At 39.8% G+C, this 13,674-nt stretch overlaps 1 protein-coding gene across 3 annotated transcripts in view; it reads right to left on the bottom strand.

The window, feature by feature from the left end:
• sipa1l2 (signal-induced proliferation-associated 1 like 2) overlaps positions 1-11,559 on the bottom strand; it is a 94,513-nt gene extending 82,954 nt beyond the window's left edge. For all 3 annotated transcript variants that reach the window (XM_080415133.1, XM_080415136.1, XM_080415134.1), the window contains exon 1: positions 11,408-11,559. The gene's annotated coding sequence lies outside the window, so the exon portion shown is untranslated. The remainder of the gene's footprint in view (positions 1-11,407) is intronic.
• Positions 11,560-13,674: the final 2,115 nt, after the last annotated feature.

Below are 13,674 nucleotides of genomic sequence, written 5' to 3'. Positions count from 1 at the left end.
TGGCAGGTGCCATAATGACATGGAATAGTTAATTCAATAAAGAATATTAGTTAAGGTTCATTTTTAGTGGTAAATGGAGCATTTATATAGCGCCTTTATCCTAAGTACTTTAGTGTGCATTACCCAATCCCACACAAACACATGGAGGCAGAGCAGTGCCAGGGTTAATTGATCGGCAGGTGTAATTGCTTCTCAGAGCTGGGCAGGGGACATAACAGTTCAGAAACCTTGCTCTAATGACATTGGCGGTGGTAATTTCAAACTTGAAAATTTTTTATAAATTATTTTATTTATGCAAGACTATGGCGTCCATTTCAGTGTGCCAACTTTCCTGGAAGATAAAGAATGTTTCCAATAGCTAGACAGCAATGGTGCCATCTAGGGATGGGCAATATTATCGATATCACGATATATCGCGATATTCTATTTCGCGATACTGTATCGATACTCCAGTATCAATATCGCGATTAAAAAAAAAAAAAAAAAAAAAACTTTTTTTTTTTTTTTTTTTTTTTTTTGCTTTTTCAGATACAGGCTTTATGAAAAACATTCAAAGAACCTATCACAGATCTGCAGCTACTCAATATGTAGTGTATATATAAACAATATGTAGTTGTGATATATGTATATATCGCAATATATCGCAATATATCGCAATATATCGCAATATATCCCAATATCGTGATACGACCCAAGTATCGTGATGCGTATCGCAATATAATCGTATCGTGACCCAAGTATCGTGATACGTATCGTATCGTGAGATTGTTGCCAATACCCATCCCTAGTGCCATCTGATAATGAGCATTCCAATTATATGAAGATAAGGTTGAAAAAGGGCTCTTTTAAAATGCATTGAAGCTAAATTTTCACTTTTCTAAATAATCTGAATTTTTTAGACAGGCTGTGGGATCTATTGTGCCAGTTGGTCCCAAGTGTCCAGTATTGCACATAGTTTAGGTGAACAAACTGCACATATTCCCTGGGTAATGGGGTATGGAATATAGTTTCATTGCGTTACTATTGTTTCAATGAACAGTAAACAATGCCATTGTACAGTATGTAGTACTTGACAATGGCAACTAAGAGTTAAAGTAATAATTATCTGCATAACCTTTTGTAAATAATAAAACACAATGATCTGATAAACATACATTTCCTAATGGGAGAAGTTTCAAGCTGAATTCAACTGCAATAATATGCACAGTCCAAAAATGTGCCTCTTTAAGATCAACTGATACTTTAGTGTTGCATAGTTATGCAACATTATCAATATCAGTATCAATATCAGTTACCTGGAGGGGACCTTCATCAGCATCTGTTTATATTAAACAGATAAGTCTACCACCACATCAGTAGAGGAGGGGTCCCTAACAAACTGCATGAAGTCTGCATCTCTGCAATTTATCTAAAAACTGACATCACAGGATGTGATACATCATGTAGTCCCTAATTAAACCCAATTAAGTGTGCAAAGATTCCACTCAAATAACATACCTCTGCTAAAGCAGGCACATCTGCTTCCCAACCTCAATTTCCACAAACATGCATTTCTCCTTCCGCTTCTTTTGAATTGACGGTTTTCTGTATCCACTTCACTTCTCTTTTTTTCCCAGATGACTGACATTTTGCCAAATGTTAACCTGTGCTGCTGTAAATGTAACTGTTAAATATAAGTGTGCTGAAGTCACTGAACTTGTCAAATAAGACAGTTACCAACTGAGGCAGGAGACGTGTTGTTGTGCCAGATTACGGCTGGATGTTATAGCAGCTTCATTCCAAACCCATTCATTTTTATCATAAAATGCTCGACTCCCCCACGCCCCTCCCCTGTGACCTGGCAACACTTGATGAGACCACTTCCTGTTTGATTAAAGAATTAGATCAGTAGCACAGAAGAGGCAGGGCAGGAGGGGCTCAAGGCCCCCAGGGAAGGTTCCTATTCAGATGTTGCTTCCGCCTTGAGGGGGCGAAGGCATTCACAAACTGAAGCTAATCTTCCCTTTATCTACCCCACTGAAGACCCACGGCAGATGAGGTCATCCCTCCTCCTACTGCTGAGCAAGCATCGAAGCCTGGGATTTATTTTTCACACCAACTTTGTCTCACAATCACACAGGAGAGAGCTCTTAAAAATGGGTAGTTCACCCAAAAAAATACTTATTTTCTATCAATTACACACCCCATGAAGCCTTGAATTCATTAAGATTTTGTTTTTGTCGCATTCCTCCTGAGCCAATAATTGGATGACCGGGTCATCGGTCAATAGGAGACTCAGTAGGATACTTTTGAGTCTCGTACCGGAGACTCCGCCGGTCATCAAACTATTTTGATTGATTGATTAAATATTTTATTATTAGGCAAAAAAATTAAAACAGCACAGTTACATTTAAAATACTTTGTCTAACAGGTCCGTTCATGAAAGTCCTTGCGGTCTTGTTTCCAATGAGGGCAATTATAAGAATGTGACAAAAACAAAACAATCTCCATGAATTCAAGGCTTCATGGGGTGTGTACTTTCTTTGGTGAACTACTCCTTTAATGTGTACGCATTGTATCCTGACAACAGCCTAGCCTGAATTCACACGCACGCGTCTATTACCAACCTTCCCCCAGGTCACCTGCCAGAAAAAGGAATCGAGCATGCCAACACAGCGTTTCAACCTCAGACTGGGGCAACAGGGTGACAGTGGTTAGAGAGACTTGTCTTGGAATGGAATCTCACAAGTGTGATGTTGTGATTGGCTCCAGCAACTGGCATTCTTTTTAAGCCATACATGGTGGCAGGGGGTGGCTGAAGAGGCAGTGCTATACATGAAGATGACAGGTTTGCCCTGTACAAGGAGTATCTATCAACAGCCAGCTGTCCTGTCAAAGTGTCCTGGAGGCTGGAGCAACAAACTACCACCTTCTACCTGTTAACCACCTGCATGTTGCTCTGGATACAACCATGAGATGAATGTTTTTGACTCTCCGGTTGCAGGACAGTTTTGGAAACCCAGCCTCAAATAACATTGTCCCCCAACAGGGATTAAACCTAGTTTCACAGTGCAGGTGCTGATGGTGCAACCAGGTGCTTATCCAACCGAGCTATTTCTGAGCTTTTATTCATAGCTGGCACTGGAACGAAACCACCAGGCTCAAATACATTTAAAACATGAAACATGCACACAAACATCCGTTAAGACTAAGGTGTGCATCACGTGGAGTGTTAAAATTATAATAACAGCCCAGTTGACAAGATGATTCTGATTGATTAGAGTTGAGTTGCGTATATATGAAAAGCTGAAATGTTTGGTTTTGAAGTAGTGTCAACAAATTATAATCAGTAATCCCATATCTATCTACCCCCCCCATCCCCCGAAACAATCCTAGTGAAAAACCTGAACTTAAAATGACCTTTTCTAGGACGTCAAGAAACAATACTGACAAAACCAGCAAATGTGGGTAAAATTCAACTAAAACCTTACCTCACCCGAGTTCACAGACTCAGGTGAACATTATTACGGTTATGGGTATATTGCACATGCCATTTTGAAGGCATGAGCTTGATTTTCTACTTGATTTTGTAGTGCTACTTGATTTTGTAGTGCTATACTACAAGCCATTCTGCTACACAAGTATAGTGTAGGGCTGTGAATCGTCTGCTATCTCACGAATCGATTCGATTCCGATTCTTGGGGTCACGATTCCGATTTTTATCGATTTTTTCAAAACAAACGATTTTCGATTCAAAAGCGATTTTTTCCGATTCAAACGATTTTCGATTCAAAACGATTCTCGATTCAAAACGATTCTTGATTCAAAACATAGGATTTCAGGATCTACTCCAATCTGCTGGCATGAGAACAGAGTACATTTATGTAGCTTTTATAATTGTAAAGGTTTTATCAACTGATAATAATGTAAACACACAAAGGTAAATCCAAGATCAAAAAAATAAATAAATTTGAAAATCGATTTTTTTAAAAATGAGAATCGATTCTGAATCGTCCAACATTAGAATCGCGATTCGTATTCGAATCGATTTTTTCCGACACCCCTACTGTAGTGCTCCGTGCTACTTAACTCACACAGGACCAGTCTAAGAAAAGATAATTCATTGAAACATTTGTCTAGTTGTTGTGACACTAAATCATAACTCCTTTAAGGTAAAGGTAGGACAAGCAGTTTGATAGAAAGAAATGTCAGACTAATTCCTAGCGCACCACAAGATGAGGAGGAGTTTGATGAGTCATCCAAACACAGAACATTCTACGGGCCACAATGTATGATGGGAAATTATTTTGTCTATTTGCTGAAATGATTGACGTAGTATGTTTTGTATCAACAGACTCAGATGAAGTTACTGGTGTGCAGGTTGCCACAGGGTAGTGCTGGTTGAGTAAATATTGCTCAATCCTCCACTCATAACATACAGTAGGATCAGGATGTGCATAAGAATAAACGGCTTAAATTCCAAGATATTGTATGTCCATTAAAAAACAAACAAACCAAAAGCGTCATCATCTAATTTCTGTTAAGCAATGACTTAAGTGATCTTTTGATTTTGTGCTGTTGTCAATTGTGTCTTTGTTCAAATAGTGGAGACCCTATTTTGACACAAAACTCCCAAGTACAGAATCTGCAAACAAGAAGTCATGAAAGAAGGGTAGGGTGCACTGTCCACGACTAGTTCTGAGTACTGACAATAAAGCATTGTAACAGGGTTACATACAGCTCTTTTGTTTGTCTTTCTGCACAAGTTCATGACAACAAACCTGGTGCTTTCCTGTACCACCCGTCACTCTCTGGGCGGGTGCTGTACATGTTGCTGCAGACACTTACACAAGGCCCCTCAATGTGCATTGTGTTCCTTCATACACAAACACACAAACATGCACACACCTACCTATCGAGAAGAGTTAGTCATCAGCTGGTTAGCCAGGTGGAAACGGGGGAAGTTGGAAAAATCTCAAGCTTTGACGCAAATGACACAAAGCAGTCGGTTGAACAAGAAGACAAAGACATCTACCGACGTTGCAGTTCTTGCTTACACTTATCTGACACTCACTTCTGCAGGGTAACTTATAGAGAATACGCAGATATGGGCAATGCCTTGCTCGAGGATATTTCAACAATGGTGTGTGTGATGATGTGTAAACTGCAGCAGGGCTGCGACCTGAGATCTGTCCATTATGGGACAGTCACTCTAACCACGAGATAACCATGCCACCAACCTGTTTTAATATCTCGAAAGAGTGTTTGGCAGGCCAAAAAGCTACATGCAATGGATTCCAGAATCATAGGCAGCAAAAAAATATTTAAGCCTATTTTGTAATTTTCAACTTGTAAAAGAATCATCAATAATTTCTATATTTTCACTGGATACATACTATGTGTGCTATGATGAATGGTCACGAGTCACGACAGCACATAACAAATTAAGCCAAGCCATAGCAAAGTCCCAGCAGACTCCTTTGATAAACAAACACTGGTACATTGTGAAATATTGAAGAGCTCAGCCGTAGATATTGTTCTTGACCCAGAAAAGAGAGGATGGAAGTCAAATTCCTGTGGATGGATAGACAATGGATCCATAGACAATGGATAGCAATATTATATCACTGTGCAATATTATATCACTACTGTCAATTTGGAGAAAAGTATATAACGAAATAAAAATCATATGCTGCGCTTTGCAAGGTAAGGACATGGTACCAGGACTGGTCTCGAGAGTTTTCCCTTGACAACAGTGATACGAAGGGGAAGCTTAGTTTATTGTTGTACAATAAACTTTAATTTTGTCCCAGGATATACATTTGTGGACATTGTGGTAACAGCACAATTAAGGACACAAAAACAGCACATCCAAATAGCAACAAAACAGTTATTAAATTGTAAATGTATATAGCGCTTTACAATGATTGTGCACTACATTCACCCGCACACATTCATACACCGATTGGCGGAGGAAACTATGCAAGGCACCAACCTGCTCATCGGGAGCAATTAGGGGTTCAGTGTCTTGCTCAAGGACACTTACTGTAACTCTGGGGGAGCCCGGGATCGAACTGGGAACCTTCCAGTTCCCAAGCGCCCGCTCTACCTCCTGAGCCACTGCTGCCCCCGACAAAGATTAATCACTCGCATTGTAATAGCTTTTCTTTTTTTTAACCAGCGAGTCTATACAACCACCAGATGAAGTCAAATAAATAAATCATCCATATTTGTTGATTTTACACTTTGCTACATTGATATGTAATGTGGGGTTTCATCAGTCATCAATTGCCAGAGACTATGTGAGTAGACTGCCAGTTGGAATGTAGCCTGAGCCTTGGTGTCAGGTAGCCTGACAGATGGCTGCATGGTTCAGACGGTCTTTGACAGTACATAGACCTACTCCTCTGGGGGGGGGATCACAGCAGAAAAGGTACAGAGTACAGACCCACATTCACACTGACCCTGGCTTGTTGAAGACACAGGAAACGGGAATACTTTGTTACATACACTATATTGCCAAGACACTGTGGCTCTGGCCATTGTACTATGTCATGTTGATTACTTCTAATGTTGGCTATTTGATCTTATTCAGTCATTGGAAGTCAACTCAGGATGACAGCATCAGTGAAATACACATTAAGTCTAAAATGTTGAAAGAGGCAGAGGAAGAGTTGCTGATGCATAACAGCTACATGCCTGATTTCAACAAATCTATTTGTACATTTAAGACTTATGAAGTGCCACTGAATCAAACTGACATGATGTTGTGAATGGGCTGTCCAAAGACGCTTGGTTCTCCTCTGGATGTCTTATTGACAACTTTGCTTTTGCTCCCTGTGTACCAGTGCAAGTATACACCAGCAGTCTATTTCTGCACTCAATTATTTTACTTTAAAATCCTTTACAAACATTTGACCAGATATTTAAGAACACGTCTCAGCTAGATGCAGAAAAGTATCTTAACTACCAACCATCATTCTTTATATAAAATGAGGAGGTACCTTAGTATAACGGGTGGTGACTCTGCGATCACAGAGGGAAAGTTCCAAAAGTTCTCCACAAAGCAGCTAATTGGTTTAAGCCATTCTACTTAAAACAAGTCAATCAGTATAATTGACATCTCAACTCTAATCAACACCTCTTACCAAATGTTACAAGCAGGTGCTTTATGTTTTAGGGGGGGAATTGAACTTTAAAAAGCCTTAATTAATATGCAAATTCAGTAAGAAAAAGCTTGATTTCTGTGCAGTAATAAAATGATACAATTACTCAGGAAGATGCAATTATATCAATGACTTTCCTTTTGTTGCCAAATCTTCAAACATGGCATTGGTAGACTAGCCGTAGTCCCATATGACAGATCTGCATTATTATAACTGGTAGTGTAACCTAATTTCAAACAACTCTTTTGCTGACCTGACCTTCTTGTTGAAACCATGTCTGCACCTGCTGCTACTAGCAGATTCCTAAACTCAGCAAAACCTACAAAGCTGTGAACACAGTTAAACATGGTAATCCATTAAAGTCCTCAGAGGCTACAGGTCCCTGCTCACTGCTGATGAATAATGGCCAGTAGTTAGCTGCCTGAATAGCTAACTGACTGGCTGAGTATTTGGCTGGTTGAAGCATGAACACACTTGACTAACTCCCAGACTGACTACCAAGCTGACTCGCTGGCTGGCTGACTTGTTGCTTCTCTGGCGGGCTGCCAATGCCGTATGAATGTCATAGTCAGTTTGGTGGAAGTGAGAACAGCTCTATTCCCAGGCTGGCATAGCCTCTTTAAGGCAGCCTACTCCTGTCACACAGAAAAAGCCATCACTACACAGCGCTCTGTGGGCCACCAGAGTAAGAATCGACAATTTGTTGTTGCAACCCCTCCTCTCCTTTTAAAATCGTGTCCAAGAGTCCGACAAGGCAAGCGGGATGTGTAGCTAAAGCGTAAGGCTTGGTTACCACAGCAACCACGGTGATTTACACCTGATCTCCCAGTTTGTTTGTTTTGCCTTCACCCAGCTCTCCCTGGATCTGATTTCTTTACCTTGCTGCTACTGTTGGAAATCTAGGAATACATTCTATTCTTTCACTCATTGCGAGTCTCCCTGGATAACTTAATACCTTGAATCATTTGAGGTTCAAATCATTTGAGGTATTAAGTTATCCAGAGAGATTTACATTTGAGTCAAATATAACAACTAAATTGAAGGGAGAAAAAAATGTGACAGTGAAACGTTTGGGCTATCTTGGAACAAATTGTAATGTAAGTAAGCATTTGTTAACTTGTATTGATCCCCATGGGGAAATTCGTTCTCTGCCTTTGACAGACTATTGGGAACAATGCTCAGCCACTTAGCACTCTGGGAGCAGTAAGAGGTTCATTGCCTTGCTCAAGGACACTTCGACAGAAAGCCAGGAATCGAACCGGGGACGGTCCGTTTCCCAGATGGCTGCGCTACCTCCTGAAACACTGCTGCCCCAATTGGCCATGACATTTACCATAAGTGTATATGTAATTGTATGCGGATTCTGGAGCAGTTTAATGAGCAATACTGCTTGCAGGAGTAACAACATGAAATGGTAAATGGGATGAAATAAATCAAAACAGCTGAACTGCAGTATTACCATTTGCCAAGCGCAATACATGTAGGAATGTTGTCTTGCAACATGAAATTGTTAATGTACAGTACAAAATTAGAAAGATGGGTATTGATATGGGAGATATGGGAGATATGCTGCCTTATAATCTTGCCCACAGTACAGATACTGCTGTGTGGATTTACAGAGATGGGAGGGAATGTAGCCTATGACATCTTGTTTAGTCTACAGAAGTTTGGCATGTAGGGCCTCCTGTCCCTGGGGTTCTCTTCTCTCTACTATGACCTGGTTCTGAGGGAAACATGACACATACAGGGGTGTATTATCATATCATTATAGTTCATCATACCAGGGATGCATCAGTACTATGAACGATGCAACATCCCTGTTTAATCGAATATTGCTGGCCATACTTTGTTTATTCACTGTAAGCATACTCATTTGTGAAAAGATGCGATTAGCGCTTGGTTTGCGCTAGAAAGTTTTGGTTGTATAGTATAAGCTACTAACTGAGTGAATTATACTAGCTGCATGGTCACGGCTAAAAATATCTATCTTAAAAAGGTAGGGTAAGTGATTTACTTTGGTTAAAATAAGTGTTAAATAGCTCTATATTCTGATAGTACTCATTGCTATAGAGTGCTTGTTCAGTAAAAGAAGTCTCCCTGTCTCTTCCAGCTCTTTATTAAAACAGAAAATGCATTTTCAGTGCTCTCTCCTGATTGGCTTAAAGGTTGTCACATACCTGAAAATGTACTATATTCTGTTTACTAAAGAGCTGGAGAAACCCCTGTAGCAATGATTACTATCAGAGTACTTCAACCTTTTTAACAAAAAATAAAAATTTACCAAAAAATATCACTTATCACTTTAACAAGACATTTAATCATGTATGCATGCATCCAGTAGTACAATTCATGATGTGTTTTTCAACTAGCACGTACAGTAATTCAGGTTAGTTGCAACCAGCTCCCAGTTTGAGCTTGAACATTTTGGACCAACAGACTGACACAGTGGCTTTTACCAGCTGCATGGTTGCAGCTACATTGTTTCTTGAATGGTGTGACTGAATTTGTGACACTGTGACTAAAATGTGCTAATTTATGTCCAAATGCACTGGGAACATTGTTATTAAATTATCACAACAAAATGGCAGATGCTTTTGTTTGTTTTAAGAATAATACTTAAGATGGATAGTTTTGCAATGTGGTTGCCTTTAGAACCCCAAAATCCCACAAATGTTGGCTCAGGGGAGCAAACCCAGAGCTTTAATATAATGACAACTCCAGTGACTGCAACAGAGTAAAGCTACAGTAATGCATTATTTATCCATGCTTGCAGAGTCACACACCGAAAATAGCAGACCTACAAATGTACAATGTGCCGCGCTGTGAGGCATCGTGAGCTTGTAGATCAGTGCACAACTAAGTATAAATGACTCTTAAGTAAGTCTGTTTTACAACACCATGAGACGAGGTCAGAGTTGAGTAGGATGAAGATGAGTGGATTAAACTGTTCTCCCATAAGCACCTTGTTGACTGCAACTGTCCTGACAGTCCTTCCACAACCCAGAGGAGACTCACTCTGGTGATGGACAAAGCCTGTTCTGGATTCAGATACAAAACTAAATCTACATCTTTCCTTCTTTCCTTTTTTTATGATGTAGTCTAGGTTTTGTTTCAAGGACTTACTTGAAACAAGTTGCCTCATGCCAGATATGCCTACTGCCTACAGGTGATCACTTGCTTCAGATAGTGTCACTCAAATCAGAAAAATACGTTGGCCCCCTTTATTTGCACTGGGAAAATAATGTCACACCATAGGCAGGTTTGTCACTTGAGGAAAAACAAGTGCTAGTGGTAGTTTAAATAACTTTTTCGCAGTGTGGGTCTATAGACAGCTTGGCACGTCTCAAATAGTCCAGAGTTAGAAACCAGAGCTAAAACAAAAGCCTTGCCTTTTAATTAGCTTTCCTTCACTCAAGAGAAACTTGGAGAGATCCCAGGGGGCTGTCATTTAAAGGGCTGAGTGCCGACATCCCCTCCTGCCAATTCAGATAAAAAGAAAAGTCATCTGTTCGAGCGATTTACTCTTCAGCTCGTCCTCGGATCTCAGGGCCCTTTGGCATTTGGACAGCGATCCATCTTCATGTGAGGAGACTCATGGCACAAGTCGTTTGCCAGGTTAACGAGGGGGGATTTTTGGGCAAATGTATCAAAAGTCTCATGTGCACAACAACACTTATCTGACAGACCCAACAAACGCTTATCAATGTGTTTCTTTGTTGACCGACAAGAGCACGAATAGGGAGAAAGTGCTTCGCCTAGATTGCATGCAACATGTGGGTGTTTTTGTTTAACTTTGCAAGACACCCTTGCAAAAGGCACACTATCACTCATAAGCAACTCTAAAAGCGAATGTTTATAATAATGTTTGTATAACCTACTTTGCATGTGGTTGCTGGCTTACATTATAGGATTATATGTGGTTTGATCTGGACAATGAATGTTAAATAACAACCTAATTGAATGTTAAATTAACCGTAACGAACTGAAAGCATTTATAGCTCATGAATGGACGAGGGAAGCGAAGCCAGTTCAACCGCTTTAAAAGTTGCTGTTGTTGACAGTAGTCTTTCTTTACTCGACGAGTCTAGGCGTCTAAAGCAGCATTTGTACGTGATTTTCAGTTGTTCATTACTAACACCAAGACGCTTCACTCGCCATAATAAGGTCCCATTGGTAACAACACACAACCAACAGTGAGTTTCAGGGGATACAACATCAGCAGCGCAACGAATAAAGTTATTAGTTCTGAAGAATTGTCTTACCTCATACAGAGGATGTACATTTCCAGTGAATCGACTTTAACAGCTCTGCTCCAGCCTCCAGTGATAGTTAAAATCCTTACTTCTTTATCAGTGGTTGGTTACAAAAAGCAGTGCGTACGTCGCTCTGAAAAAGTCCGCTTGCCTCCGCTCTGAGTTGCCTTTGCATTGCTTTGAGTACTAGCCACTAGCCAGCAGTTGGAGGTGTTACTCCGAAAGTAGTGACCCATCGAATTATGTGGCCATAGAGGCCACTGTTTTGCAGCTTTGGAAACAATTCTTACTCTCATTTATTAATGTTTATTTATTTGGGCGTTTAATGTATTTGCCGTATTGAACCTGGGATGATTCCATGTGTCACTGACAATAAATCTAGCGTAATTGAGAAGGGATATGATCGGGTTTGACCTTTTATGTTAATTCTCCCATTTTGTTTACATCCAGTATTATTATTATTATTTTATTATTGTTATTATTGTTGTTGCATCGGAACATGCCATGACAACATTTCGATGCTTGTACCTGTATGATCAGTGACAAATATCCTCTTGGGAATCTTCTATCTTGATAAGGGGCGTGTAGGCCCCTGATCTGACATCACATCATCAACCAAACATTTTCAGTTGACTTTCCATCCTCATTCCTTTGTGCACAGTAACCATGAATTTGCCAAAACTGCAAACTAGTGACATGTAAAGCTACATATTTCGATAGGTTACTGATTTATGTGTAACAAGATTGAAAGTCCGCCCCTTCCACAGTTATTTCAGTGAAAGACCTACAAATGAACGGATTTCTATTTTTACCAGTGATTTTAGCTTGTTCTTAATTAATTGTTGCAAAAATAGCTAAGACTAGCTAAGATAAGCAGACCAATTTCAAATTCACTGTGAATGAAATTGACTCTAGGTAAAATTACAGTCTTGTCTGGATTCAGATCTTCATTGATTGAGCCTCTCAGACACCAGAGAACATAGGTATCATGTGAAAAGTTGATGTTATACTGCCCCCTAGCCACACTATGTGGAATTAACTCAGTGGTTCCTTATGGGAAAAACATGATTTCTTTCAACCCAAGGCTGTTGTCCATTATATATATATACAGTGGTGTAAAGTAACTAAGTACATGTACTCAAGTACCGTACTTAGTTACAATTTTGAGGTATTTTTTACCTACTTTATTCAGTATTTACAATTTTCAATACTTTTATACTTATACCCCACTACAACTCAGAGGAAAATGTTGTACTTTTACTCCACTACAATTATATGAAATCTTTAGTTACTAGTTACTTTGTAGATTTTGATAATTATTACAAAACACATTTAACCTATATATATTTCGGCCATTTGAAAATAGTAGATCTGCAAGCTCACAGTGATGCATTGTGAACTTGTAGATCGGCTATTTTCAAAATATATTTTATACAACTTGTGAAATGGGACATTCTGCACAATGAGTACTTTCAATACTTTTGTACTTTTACTCCGGGGGGGCGGGGACCCCCAGGGTCCTTGGGGGGTCCCAGCTAAAGTAGTGGCAAGCTTGTAGTGGCTTGTAGATCTGCTATTTTTGAACATTGTTGAAAAATCTTGCATTTCTTTTACACTATCTTCTCTTCCGGGGGTCTGCCGCCATCATTTTGGGGGTCCTTCCTTGGTATGAAAAGGTTTGAGAACCACTGCTGTAATTAACTTTAGAAGGCAAGGCCATTTGATCTTTGCATTAGCCAGCATCATCCATCCATCAGGTATCTTTGAGCAATTAAGACCCTGAATACCAAAGTCCTATTTTGGCAATGGTTTGAGAGACTGTCATACGACATAATAGGTTTGATACAGTATGTGCCTTCTGTGTGTTCAATGTGACCACCAAGAGACACGAGTGTTGTTTAAAGGAGTAGTTCACCCAAATTATTGGTATTCCTAAACCTGAACCAATAACATTTGATGACTGGGTCAACGATCAGTAGGAGACTCAGTAGGACTCTGCAAGTCTTCTACCGGAGACTCCGTCGGTCATCAAATGATTGGCTTCGGAATGTGACAAAAACAAAAAAATCTCCATGAATTCAATGGGGTAAATTGATAGAAAATAAGCAATTTTTTTGGGTGAACTACTCCTAGCTCTGGTCCATAGCCAGAGCTATAGGCCTACTCCTCTAAGTGTTACTGCGTTAGATATTCGAGACCTCTAACTGCCACCTGCTCACTCGCTGTCACTTTGAATAAGGGCATTAAACTACTCAAATATAAATTGATATCCAACA

The sequence above is a fragment of the Gymnoscopelus braueri genome (assembly GCF_963280865.1).
Source record: "Gymnoscopelus braueri genome assembly, chromosome: 2".
NCBI classification, from domain to species: Eukaryota; Metazoa; Chordata; class Actinopteri; order Myctophiformes; family Myctophidae; genus Gymnoscopelus; species Gymnoscopelus braueri.
The sequence above is the reverse complement of the archived record's forward strand: the minus strand, read 5'-3'. Positions and strand labels throughout refer to the sequence as shown.